The sequence below is a fragment of the Stomoxys calcitrans genome, chromosome 5 (assembly GCF_963082655.1).
Source record: "Stomoxys calcitrans chromosome 5, idStoCalc2.1, whole genome shotgun sequence".
Classification (NCBI taxonomy): domain Eukaryota; kingdom Metazoa; phylum Arthropoda; class Insecta; order Diptera; family Muscidae; genus Stomoxys; species Stomoxys calcitrans.
This window is the reverse complement of record NC_081556.1, coordinates 93721609-93734513: the sequence shown is the minus strand read 5'-3', so window position 1 is coordinate 93734513 and position 12905 is coordinate 93721609. Positions and strand designations below refer to the sequence as shown.

Genomic DNA, 12905 nt, shown 5'->3' with positions numbered 1-12905 from the left:
GGCCGAATCTTATTTACCCTCCACCATAGATCGAATTTGTCAGCTTCTTTGCCCGTTATCTCTTTATAGGAAAACAAGTAAAAGCGTGCTTAGTTCGGCCGGGCCGAATCTTGGAAACCCACCACCATGGAGTTAGTTAAAGGCAATAATTTTATACTATTGGGTTGCCCAAAAAGTAATAGCGGATTTTTTAAAAGAAAGTAAATGCATTTTTATTAAAGCTTAGAATGAACTTTTTTTTACACTTTTTTTCTAAAGCGAGCTAAAAGTAACAGCTGATAACTGACAGAAGAAAGAATGCAATTACAGAGTCACAAGCTGTGAATAAATTTGTCAACGACGACTAAATGAAAAATCCGCAATTACTTTTTAGGCAACCCAATACATACCAAACATCTGTCAACCCAACATAAATTAAAGCTTCTAGGAACCGAACAAGGATGACCGCGAGACCAGTTTACATGGGAGCTATATCTAGTTATAGACAGACTTGGACCGTATTTGGCACATTTGTTGGAAGTCCTAACAGAACACCGCTTGAAAGGGCTTAAGAAGTCATATTGGGATCGGTTTATATGGGAGCTATATCAGATAATAGACTGATTCGAACCATACTTGGCACAAGTGTTGAAAATCAGAAAACAGAACACTGCGTGCAGCCAAATCGGACAAAAATTGTGGCTTCCAGGGTCTCACGAAGTCAACTAGGGAGATCGGTTTATATGGGAGCTATATTTAAATCTGAACCGATATGGCCTATTTGCAATGCCCAACGGCCTACTTCAATATTAAGTATTTGTACAAAATTTCAAGCGGCTAGTTTTAGGCGTTCGACCCCTATCGTGATTTCGACAGACGGACGGACATGGCTAGATGGATTCAGAATGTCGAGACGATCAAGAATCTTATATGTAAAATTCAATTTGTGTTTGTTTGTTCCGTATAGACTCAAAAACGGCTGAAGCGATTACCTTGAAATTTTCACAGATTGTGTAGGTTGGTCCGAAAGGAAACATAGGCTATATAATTTTTTGATATCGGAAGGGGGGCATACCCTCCCCCTTACTCCAAAACTACTACCAAAAAATAAAACTGGACCGACGGGGACAATATGAGATTCAAATGAAAGTTATTCAAGAGTAGAGTATGAATTTCATAATAAAAGTTGGGTCTAAGTACATGGGGGGCCGCCCCAGCCCCAAAACCCCTTAAATTAGGTTTATTTGACAGTCATGACAATATGGGACTCAAATGAAAGGTATTACGAATATGATCAGGAAGTAGGAATTGGCTTTATAATTTGTTGATAACGGAAGGGGGGCGGACCCTCCCCCGTTACACAAAAACAGTACCCAAAATCATAAGTGGACCGATAAGGACAATATGGATACCAAATGAAAAGTATGCGGGAGTAGATAACGAATCTGGCATAAAAATTAATGTCGAAGTATAGGGGGTCACTCCACCCCCACAAAAATGCCCAAAATGAGCACATTAGCCCATCACGGATATATGGGACTCGGTTTGTTTGTTCCGTATAGACTGAAATAGAACCGATTTTCTCGAAATGTACCGAAAAATTACACAGCCTTTGTTTCATTCCAGACCAACCTACACAATGGTCTGGAATGAAACATAGGCTGTATAATTTTTCGGTATCGGAAGGGGGACGGACCCTCCCCTTATGCCAAAAACCCAACCCAAAATCAAGTGGAGCGATCGGGACAATATAGGTATCAAATGAAAGGTATTGGAGAGTAGAATACGAATACGAGTATTAAAATTTGAGTCTAAGTACCCATCCGCCGCCCTAACCCCAAAACTCTCCCAAACAGTCATATTGGACGTTAATTTCAATATGGGGCTCAAATGAAAGGTATTCGGGAGTAGATTTTGAATCCGGTATACAAAATCAGATCGAAGTATAGGGGGTCACGCCACCCCTCGAAAAACGCCATTAGACCCATTATGATTATTTAATACATGGCTGAACCGACTTTCTTAAAGTTTTCATAGATTGTGTACTTTTGTATGGAAGGAAATAAGGTTATATAATTTTTAGTAATTTTTAGATATTGGTCAGAGACGGACCCTCCCCCTTACCACAAAAACGCCACTTATATCCGAAAGTGGTCCGATTGGCACAATATAGGTATCAAATGAAAGGTATTCGAGAGTAAAATACGAATATGGTATCCAAATTTGAGTCTAAGTACCCATCGGGCCGCCCCAACCCCAAAACTCCTCCAAACAGTCATATTTGACGTTAATTTCAATATGGGACTCAAATGAAAGGTAATCGGGAGTAGATTTCGAATCTGGTATACAAAATCATATCGAAGTATAGGGGGTCACGCCACCCCTCAAAAACGCCATTAGACCCATTATGACTATATGATACTTGGCTGAACCGATTTTCTTCAAATTTTCATAGATTGTGCACTTTTTGTATGGAAGGAAATAAGGTTATATATTTTTTTTTGTAATTTTTAGATATAATTTTTTGGATAATGCCACCCATATCCGAAAGTGGTTCGATGAGCACAATATGGGTATCAAATGTGGGGTATTGGAGACCAGAAAACGAGTATGGTATTAAAATTTGGTACCCCCTACCCAACCCCAAAACTCCTCTTAACAGATATATTTGAAGTTCATGTCAATATGAGACTCAAATGAAAAGTATAAGGCAGTTGATAACATATATGGCATAAAACATTGGGTCCAAGTAATGGAAGGTCGCCTCACCCCCAAATACCCCCAAATGGGCATATTAACCGACCATGGCTATATAGGACTCAAATGAAAGATATTAGGGAGTAGATTACGAATATGAGATTAAAATTTGCGTTCAAGTCTAGGTGGCGCTTTTCCTCCTAAAGATACGTCAAATGGGTTACTTGTTCCATTATTACAATATGGGACTCAAATGAAAGGTATTTGAGAGTAGAAAATGAATTTGATATATTTGGTTGCCCAAAAAGTAATTGCGGATTTTTCATATAGTTGGCGTTGACAAATTTTTTCACAGCTTGTGACTCTGTAATTGCATTCTTTCTTCTGTCAGTTATCAGCTGCTACTTTTAGCTTGCTTTAGAAAAAAAGTGTAAAAAAGTATATTTGATTAAAGTTCATTCTAAGTTTTATTAAAAATGCATTTACTTTCTTTTAAAAAATCCGCAATTACTTTTTGGGCAACCCAATACAATTTTGGAGCCAAGTGTTTTGGGGTTCGCCTAAAAGCGTCCCCAAAACGGAGCTTCATTTTCGTTGGGAATAAGAATTTGATATCCAATTTCAGTGCAAAGTGCCGGCGGCTGCCAACTTCCAAGCGGTTCATATTTACTGGCCATGGCAATATGGGGCTCAAATTAAAGGGATTTGGAAGTGCAGGACGAATTTGATATCCATATTTGAGTCGAAATGTCTGAGGTGCCATCCCTCCCCAAAGAGAACATTACCCTAAGGAAGAACATTACAACCAGGAACCGAGAAAGGGCAAACTTTCACACCAAATGAGTTTCCGATTCAGTTTAATCTCAATGATTAGGGAACTTTTTTTATAGCCGAGTCCGAACGGCGTCCCGCAGTGCGACACCTCATTGCGGAACATTTTTAAATGACCATGCATGGCATGGTACCTCGCAAATGTCGCCACCATTTGGAGAGGATAAACACCGCTTTGTCCTATATTCTCGCCAGTATTAGAACGCTTTCAGCGTCATAGACTACAATGGCACGAATTCGATATCCGCATTCAGGGCGAAGTGTCCCCACCCTAAATAGATATTAGAGAGTTAAAGAAGGCGCAGCGGAGTGGGCCCTGTTCGGCTAGTTTTAGACAAAAAAAAATTCTTAGATTTAGCCTAAATACAAAGAATCAAGTCAATAAGTCAATTAACTTCAACTTTGCCGAGGGGTTATTAGAAAATTGAATTCTTTTAAAGCTATGCAGTTTAAGTAGGGTGAGTATGGTTTTGGTTTTTGAAACCCATTGTACAAGCAATGAAATATTGATGTACACCAACTTCAGAACTTCTGCCAATGGTTTTGTGTCTGTTGATCTGTGAACTTCTTTTAAATAACTTATTCGCTAGCAACTCTTCCTTTCTAATAACAATACTCCCTTGGTAAATTAACTCTACTCCCTTTAGAGTAAAATGAAGCAAGTGAAACCCCAGTAGATTCGCCATTCATTTTTCTTCATTTACTTAAAGTAAAACAAATGACGATTTCTCATTAAAAGTCAGGCAAATAAAGTTTTTTGAAAAAAAAAAAGTTTTGCAGCGTGGTGAGGCCACATTAAACAAAACCTCGAGTAAGTGGTTTTTCCTTGTCTATGATATTAAAATACAAATTATGAGAAACTGCGAAGATGAAATGTGAATAGTCATCGCTAAGTATTTCCAAGGTGCGTGGGATTTAAATTGTGTATGTGTGTGTGTGTGTGTGTGTGTGCACACACTGTGTGTGTGCGTAGTATTTTACCATTCAAAACTGAAAAGTAATGAAATCAGATACAATGCACACACCAACGGTAGCACACACTGGAGTTTGTTTACCTCTTCAACTTGTCATTATTGACATTTGCATAACAAACCGAATCCGATCTGTCTCTCATAAAAGACAATTCAAAAATCTGTTACTTGAAAACTTTTTCTCACGTTTTCAAATCATTTTCGAATGACAGATATATGGCAAAGTACTCTGTTTTCTTTTGTTAGTTGGTGTATTCTATTCAATAACGTAAAATGGAACGAAAACTAGGGTGACATCATTTCTTGAAATGTTGAAGGAATGGAAGAAACATTAAAAAAACTAGTAAAAAGGCTTAAAGTTCGGCCGGACTGAATTTTATAGACCCATCACCTCGCCAATATTAACCACATTTCGTGAAAATCCAGTGAAAAATTTACCACTTATGAACCCGTTAGTTGGCCCGGTGCACTTCGCTACAATATAACCAGTAAGGAAAGGCAACCTACCCCAGAGTTATAAATTCTGGCAATATATAAATATATATGTATATGAGAGCTATATCCAACTCTGAACTGACTATTAAACAGATCGTTTGAAAATTGTTGTTACTACGGCCATATAAGTGCAAATCCGGTGATAAATATGTATGGGTGCTACATCCAAATCTGAACCGATTTCAATGATATCTCGCATATATGTTAAGATCAGCAACAGAACAATCCATGTCAAATTTTGTGCAGATCGGTTGAAAATTGTCCTTACTACGGCAATTTAAGTGCAAATCGGGGGATACATATATGTGGGAGCTATATCTAAATCTGAACCGATTTGGATAAAAATTTGCAGATATGTTAAGATTAATAGAAAAACAACCCGTGGCAAATTTTGTGCAGATCAGTTGAAAATTTTGGCTACTACGACCATTTAAGTGCAAATCGGGCATTACATATATATGGGAGCTATATCTAAATTTGAACCGATTTATATGAAAATTTGCTGATATGTTAAAATCAGTAGCAAAACAATCCATGCCAAATTTTGTGCAGATCGGTTGAAAATTGTAGCTACTACGGCCATTTGAGTGCAAATCGGGCGATACATATATACGGGAGCTATATCTAAATCTGAAACGATTTTAGTAAAATTTTGAAAATATGTTAACATCAGCAATGAAACAGTCCGTGCCAAATTTTGTGCAGATCGGTTGAAAATTGTAGCTACTACGGCAATTTAAGTGCAAATCGGGTGATACATATATATGGGAGCTATATCTAAATCTGAACCGATTTAGATAAAAATTTGCAGATATGTTAAGATTAATAGAAAAACAACCCGTGGCAAATTTTGTGCAGATCAGTTGAAAATTTTAGCTACTACGGCAATTTAAGTGCAAATCGGGCGATACATATATATGGAACCTATATCCAAATGTAAACCGATTTTGATGAAAATTTGCTGATATGTTAAGATCAGTAGCAAAACAATCCGTGCCAAATTTTGTGCAGATCGGTTGAAAATTGTAGCTACTACGGCCATTTGAGTGCAAATCGGGCGATACATATATACGGGAGCTATATCTAAATCTGAACCGATTTGGATAAAAATTTTCAGATATGTTAAGATTAATAGAAAAACAACCCGTGGCAAATTTTGTGCAGATCAGTTGAAAATTTTAGCTACTACGACCATTTAAGTGCAAATCGGGCGATACATATATATGGGAGCTACATCTAAATCTGAACCGATTTTGATGAAATTTTGCAAATATGTTAAAATCAGTAACAAAACAATCCCTGCCCAATTTTGTGTAGATCGGTTGAAAATTGTAGCTACTACGGCCATTTAAGTGCAAATTGGGCGTTACATATATATGGGGGCTATATCTAAATCTGAACCGATTTTTATAAAAATCAACAGCGCTTATCCTTGAGCCAAAGAAGTAATATGTGCAAAATTTTGTGATGATTGAATAACAAATACGACCTGCACTTTGATTACAAGTATATATGGACTCACAGACGGACATGTCTAAATCGAATCAGAAAGGGATTCTGAGTCGATCGGTATACTTATCAATGGGCCAAATCGTACCATATTTTGATATAGCTGCTATATACACCGATCTGCCGATAAAGAGTCTAGTGCCTTTAAATGCTTTATTTTCTATTCGATTTGAATGAAATTTAAATCAGTGAGTAGTTCAAGGCCTTCCGACATCTGACCCAAATATGGTCCACATCGGACTATATTTAGATATAGCTGCCATATAGACCGATCTCCCGATTAAGGGTCTGAAGCCCATAAAAGCTTTTATTGCCCAATTTCGCTGAAGTTTTAAACAGTGGGTTACTCCAAGGCCGCCGACATCTCACCAAAGTATGGTTCAGATCGGACTATATTTAGATATAGCTGCCATATGGACCATTCTGCCAATAAAGGGTCTGAAGCCCATAACAGCTTTATTTTTTATCCGATTTCGCCCAAAATTTAAAACAGTGAGTAGCTTTAGGCATACCAACATCTGACCCAAATATAAATCAGATCGGACTATATTTAGATATAGTTGCCATATGGACCGATCTTCCGATAAAGGGTCTGAACCCATAAAAGCTTTATTTATTACTCGATTCGGCTAAAATTTTAAACAGTAAGTAGTTTTAGGCCTCCCGACATCTGTTCCAAATATGGTCCATATCAGACTATATTTATATATAGTTGCCATATATACCGATCTGCCGATAAAGGATCTGAAGCCCATGAATGCTTTATTTATTACCCAATTTCGCTGAAATTTAAAACGGAGGGTTAGCTTAAGCCTCCTGATATCCGACCTAAATATGGATCAAATCTGAGTATATTGAGGTAAAGCTGCCATATAGACCGATCTCCATATAAAGGGTCTAAAGCCTATAAAAGCTTTATTTTTTCACGAGGTGTTTTGCTACGGTGTTCTGTTATGACTTCCAACAACTGTACCTAATACGGTCCAAATCGGCCTATAGCTCCCATATAAACCGGTCTCTCGATCATCCTTGTTCGGTTCCTAGAAGGTTTTGATTGTTGGTGGTTTGACAAAAGTTTGGTATGTACAACAAAGTTATGCCCTTGAACCAAATTTAATTTGTATAAATTTTTAGCAGTGGTGGGTTCCCAAGATTCGGCCCGGCTGCTGTCATATAAACCCATCTGGGGACTTGACTTCTTGAGCTTCGACAAGGCGCAATTCCTATCCGATTTGACTGAAATTTTGCATGACGTATTTTATTATGACTCTCAACAACTGCGGAGGCCACCGTAGCGCAGAGGTTAGCATGTCCGCCTATGACGCTGAACGCCTGGGTTCGAATCCTGGCGAGACCATCAGAAAAAATTTTCAGCGTTGGTTTTCCCCTCCTAATGCTGGCAACATTTGTGAGGTACTATGCCATGTAAAACATCTCTCCAAAGAGGTGTCGCACTGCGACACACCATTGGGACTCGGCTATAAAAGGGAGGCCCCTTATCATTGAGCTTAAAATTGAATCGGACTGCACTCGTTGACATGTGAGAAGTTTGCACTTCTTCCTTAGTGGAATATTCATGGGCAAAATTTGCAATTTGCAATGTCATTTCTGATCGATTCAGCCACTTCAACCAATGCAGTAACGCAACTATGATCAGAACCGAATCCAGACTGTCTTTCTGACAACAGGAACTCTTGGTGAAGATATACCGACATTTGTCCATGAAGAATTTTCCCGAAAACCTTAGAGAGATAGCATAGAATTGATATCGGCCGATAATCAACGTTGGATTTGGGAATGGGGATAATTTTTGCATGTTTCCTAGTATTAGAACACACACTGGAGCTTAAAATTGATTTAAACAGGTAAGTAAAGTACGGTAAAGTCGGATCAACTCCGTCCAAGACAATTGCATTTGATTTAACACGGACAAAACTCTCATAAATTTCCTCATGGCTAACAGATCTAAACTCAAAAGGACTACGGGCATCAAAAACGAAAGCCGACCAATCATCATCACTGTAAAATTGCGTGTCCGTTTGTATTTTGGGTATGCTTACGAAGGCCCTGTTGAGTTCATCTAGATCCCCATGGTACCCCCTTACCCTGAAAGAACGACCCCCAAATAAAAGTGAACCGATCGGGACAATATGGGACTCAAATGAAAGGTATTCAGGAGTAGACTATGAATTTCATATTAAAAATTGGATCCAAGAAACTGGGGGGCCACCCCGACCCTAAAACCCCTTAAAATAGGTTTATTGGACGATAATCACAATATGGGACTCGAATGAAAGGTATTGGGGAGTAGATTACGAAAATGGTCAGGAAGGAGGAAAAGGCTTTTTAGTTTGTTGATATTGTAAGGGGGCGGACCCTCCCCCGTTACCCCAAAAACACAACTTAAAATCAAAAGTGAACCGATAGGGACAATGTGGGTATCAAATGAAAGGTATTGGGGAGTAGAATAGGAATATGGTATTAAAAATTGGGATCAATTATGAGAGCGGTCGTCCAACCCCAAAAACTCCCCCAAAACAAACATATTGCACGTAAATATCAATATGGGACTCAAATGAAAGGTATTCGGGACTAGACTATGAATATGACATAAAAAAATGAGGTCCAAGTAATTGGGGGTCTCCTCACCCTCAAATAGGAATATAATTCGATCCTTGCTAGATTAGTCTCAAATAAAAGGCATTTGATAGTGATGCTTCACCTCCTAAAGTCGCCTCCAATAATTTATTGGAGTGAGGCGCCCCCCACTAAACGGCTGTATACACCAATTATGACAATATGGGGTTAATTTCAAAGTATAAGGTTGTGGACTGCGAATATGATATCTTTATTCTGCTCATATATCTAGCGGACCAGTTCACCTCAAAATAGTTGATCAATTATAATGACCCAACAGGACACCGCCGACATACCCCCAAAGTTATGACGTTCAGTGTGATAGGAGCATTTGCAAACCTTAACGTCAAGTGGCAGCCATTGTTAGCTCATCGACAAGGAGCCTTCTTTTGCTAGAAAAGTTCAAACAACGTGCTGCTGGGCAACACTTTCATGTTCAAGAGTTTTACGTGGTTTAATTGCTAAGAACTGTCGCCACCGCACCTCTGAGAATCGTTTAATATGGCAATTTGATTTGGTTTCAAAAAGACTAAATTTATGACCATTCAACATAAAGTCAGTTGTAGACAACTAACACATGATGATCAATGTCATAGGCCTGGGATCCTTGCGCAATCGCAAGGATTGCGGCGGCCACATGGAACGGAGAACTTTTAAGTTATTTTGGGTATTAAAGTCTAAACCTTTTCCTTGTTATATATTGGGTTGCCCAAAAAGTAATTGCGGATTTTTCATATTGTTGGCGTTGACAAATTTTTTCAACGGCTTGTGACTCTGTAATTGCATTCTTTCTTCCGTCAGTTATCAGCTGTTACTTTTAGCTTGCTTTAGAAAAAAAGTGCGCGAAATTTTGTTTACATTTGTTTACATTGTTTGGTGTCAATTTTAATATGGAGCCCACAAAGGAGCATTTTCGTCATATTTTACTTTATTATTTCCGTAAAGGAAAAAACGCGGAGCAGGTTGCTAAAGAGTTACGAGATGTGTATGGTGATAAAGCCTTAAAAGGAAGACAGTGTCAAAATTGGTTTCGCAAATTCCGTTCTGGAGATTTTTCACTTTAAGATGAGCCACGTTCAGGTCGGCCAAATGAAGTTGATGATGACCAAATCAAAGCATTAATCGAATTGGATCGTCATGTAACTGAGCGTGAGATAGGAGAGAAGTTAAATATACCAAAATCAACCGTTCATTATCACATAAAAAGTCTTGGACTGATGAAAAAAAGCTTGATATTTGGGTACCACATGTATTGAAAGAAATTCATTTAACAAACCGAATCAACGCTTGTGATATGCACCTTAAACGCAATGAATTCGATCCGTTTTTAAAACGAATCATAACTGGAGATGAAAAATTGATTGTTTACAACAACGTTAGTCGAAAACGATCATGGTCCAAGCATGGTGAACCAGCTCAAACCACTTCAAAGGCTGGTATCCACCAAAAGAAGGTTATGCTGTCTGTTTGGTGGGATTGAAAGGGTGTGGTATATTTTGAGCTGCTTCCATGGAACCAAACGATTAATTCGGATGTTTACTATCAACAATTGGACAAATTGAATACAGCCATCAAGGAGAAGCGACCAGAATTGGTCAATCGTAAAGGTGTCATATTCCACCAGGACAACGCTAGACCGCTGAGTGAGCTTGGCTGGGAACTTTTGATGCATCCACCATATAGCCCTGACCTTGCACCATCAGACTACCATTTATTTCGATCTTTGCAGAACTCCTTAAATGGTAAAACTTTCGGCAATGATGAGGTTATAAAATCGCACTTGGTTCAGTTTTTTGCAGATAAAGGCCAGAAGTTCTATGAGCGTGGAATACTAAATTTGCCAGGAAGAGGGCAAAAGGTTATCGAACAAAATGGCAATTATATATTTGACTAAAGTTCATTCTAAGTTTTATTAAAAATGCATTTACTTTTTTTTAAAAATCCGCAATTACTTTTTAGGCAACCCAATACTATGTTTGTATCAGAATGTCATATATAATTGTGGAATAGAGGTACACGAATGTCATTTTCATTCCGCAAGCAGGAAAATCTTGCTACACGAAGGCAAAAGGTTTTCGTTCTATTATTCAGTCATCCTTTATGCTGAAGACTCATGAGAGGTTGATAGAAACATATCTTAGGGCAAAGATCCCTGGAGATCACCTGTCGCGGCAGCAGCATGCATATAGTAAAGGCAAATCCACTGAAACAGCCCTTCACGACCTAGTCTGCTACAAAGAGGGTTCTCTCGCTTACAAGAAATATACAATGGTAGCTTTTCTTGACTTTCTCGACATCCATCATGAAGGAATTTGAGTCTCTAAGCATCAACTCTACCGTCAGAAAGTTTTTTTACGGTAGAGATCTGTGGAACTAAAAAGATGAGTCGGTAGAGGAACACCTCCAGGAAGTGTACTGTCTGCTCTACTATGCAATATAGCCATTAACAATATATTATTGTCTCTGGAAGAAAAAGGCGTACAAGTGGTCGCGTATGCTGATGACGTGGCAATTGCTGTTAGGGAAAGTTTTCTAACACTCTAAGAGATATACTTCATTAAGCTCTACGTGCAACAGCGAAGTGGGCTACCGAAAGTGGTCTAGGTATACATCCTTGCAAGACAGAACTAGTTTTTTCCAGCAGGAGATACAAGTCGCCTATAGTGGAACCTGTCTCCTTGGAACGAAACAATGTTCCATTTACAGAAAGTGCCAAATATTTAGGTGTTTTGCTGGACAGGGAATTGAACTTCAAATCCTACATTTTGGAAAGACAAGTGGAAGGTCAACTTTCATTCGTTTTTAAGAAAAGCGCAACTGTTTTCTGCAACTGGGATATGTGATTGGGAACAATTTGATAAGAATACCAAGAGGTATTTAACAAAGGAGTACACACTTACCAATGCAAAGATTAGAGTCCAATGTTCTGCTAATCCACTTTTCAGTTCGATTATCCAGGAGGCTATTTGTTCACTTTGTTTCGGTTATTTTGAGTAACACATAACAAATAACTGGTGATATTTTTGTTATTACTTATGAAGATTTTCATATATCAATTTGGATTTTTTTTTTTTTTTTTTTGCTTAATAGATAATCGACATGAACTTTGTTTAATTCAAACGTTTGGAGGCATTTACTCTCTTAAAATTTTGTCAAGTTTTCAATTGGTTTATCACTTGCGATGGATTAAATATGGATTTGTTTAGTATATTTCAATTCTTCTATAAGTTGTACTTGGATACTCTTTTGAGATGGTTGAGATATTTTTGTTAATTTGTTTGAGATTGTTGAATCTTTTATTACTTTTTATACACTTTTTTCTTTATTTACAAACTTCCAGGTTACTTCTTTTAGAATTTGACACCTTTTTTGAATAAATCTGTGATACTGTAATTTTTCAAGATTTCTATTATTAAAATCTTACTTTTTGTTGTCAAATTCCTTATTTTTAAAATATTTTAATAGTGGCCGCACTTTTTATTTTGTCTCTTAGCTGAAGTACATCATTACTTCACTTTACTTCAATTTTACCTTTATATTGTTGTAGCATTTAAACATGGATTTATAAACACTTTTCAAAATTTTTTTAATTGGGAGGATTTTGTGTATTTTTCTTTATTTATATTCTGAGATATTCTATGCACTATGAACTTCTTTATGTAAGAACCCAAATCAAATTACTTTACACTTTTCATTAGTATTTTTTTTTTTTGATTTATTCAGTAATTTTTTTTTTAATTCGCTAAAGCATTTTTTAATGCTCTCTGTGTTGCTTCATTTATAAAT

General features: G+C 37.6%; 1 long non-coding RNA gene across 1 annotated transcript in view; it reads right to left on the bottom strand.

Annotated features, from left to right (window-relative positions):
- Positions 1-12184, bottom strand: part of LOC131997975 (uncharacterized) — a 128527-nt gene extending 116343 nt beyond the window's left edge. The window contains exon 1 of the long non-coding RNA XR_009398485.1: positions 12020-12184. This is a non-coding gene — a long non-coding RNA (uncharacterized LOC131997975). The remainder of the gene's footprint in view (positions 1-12019) is intronic.
- Positions 12185-12905: the final 721 nt, after the last annotated feature.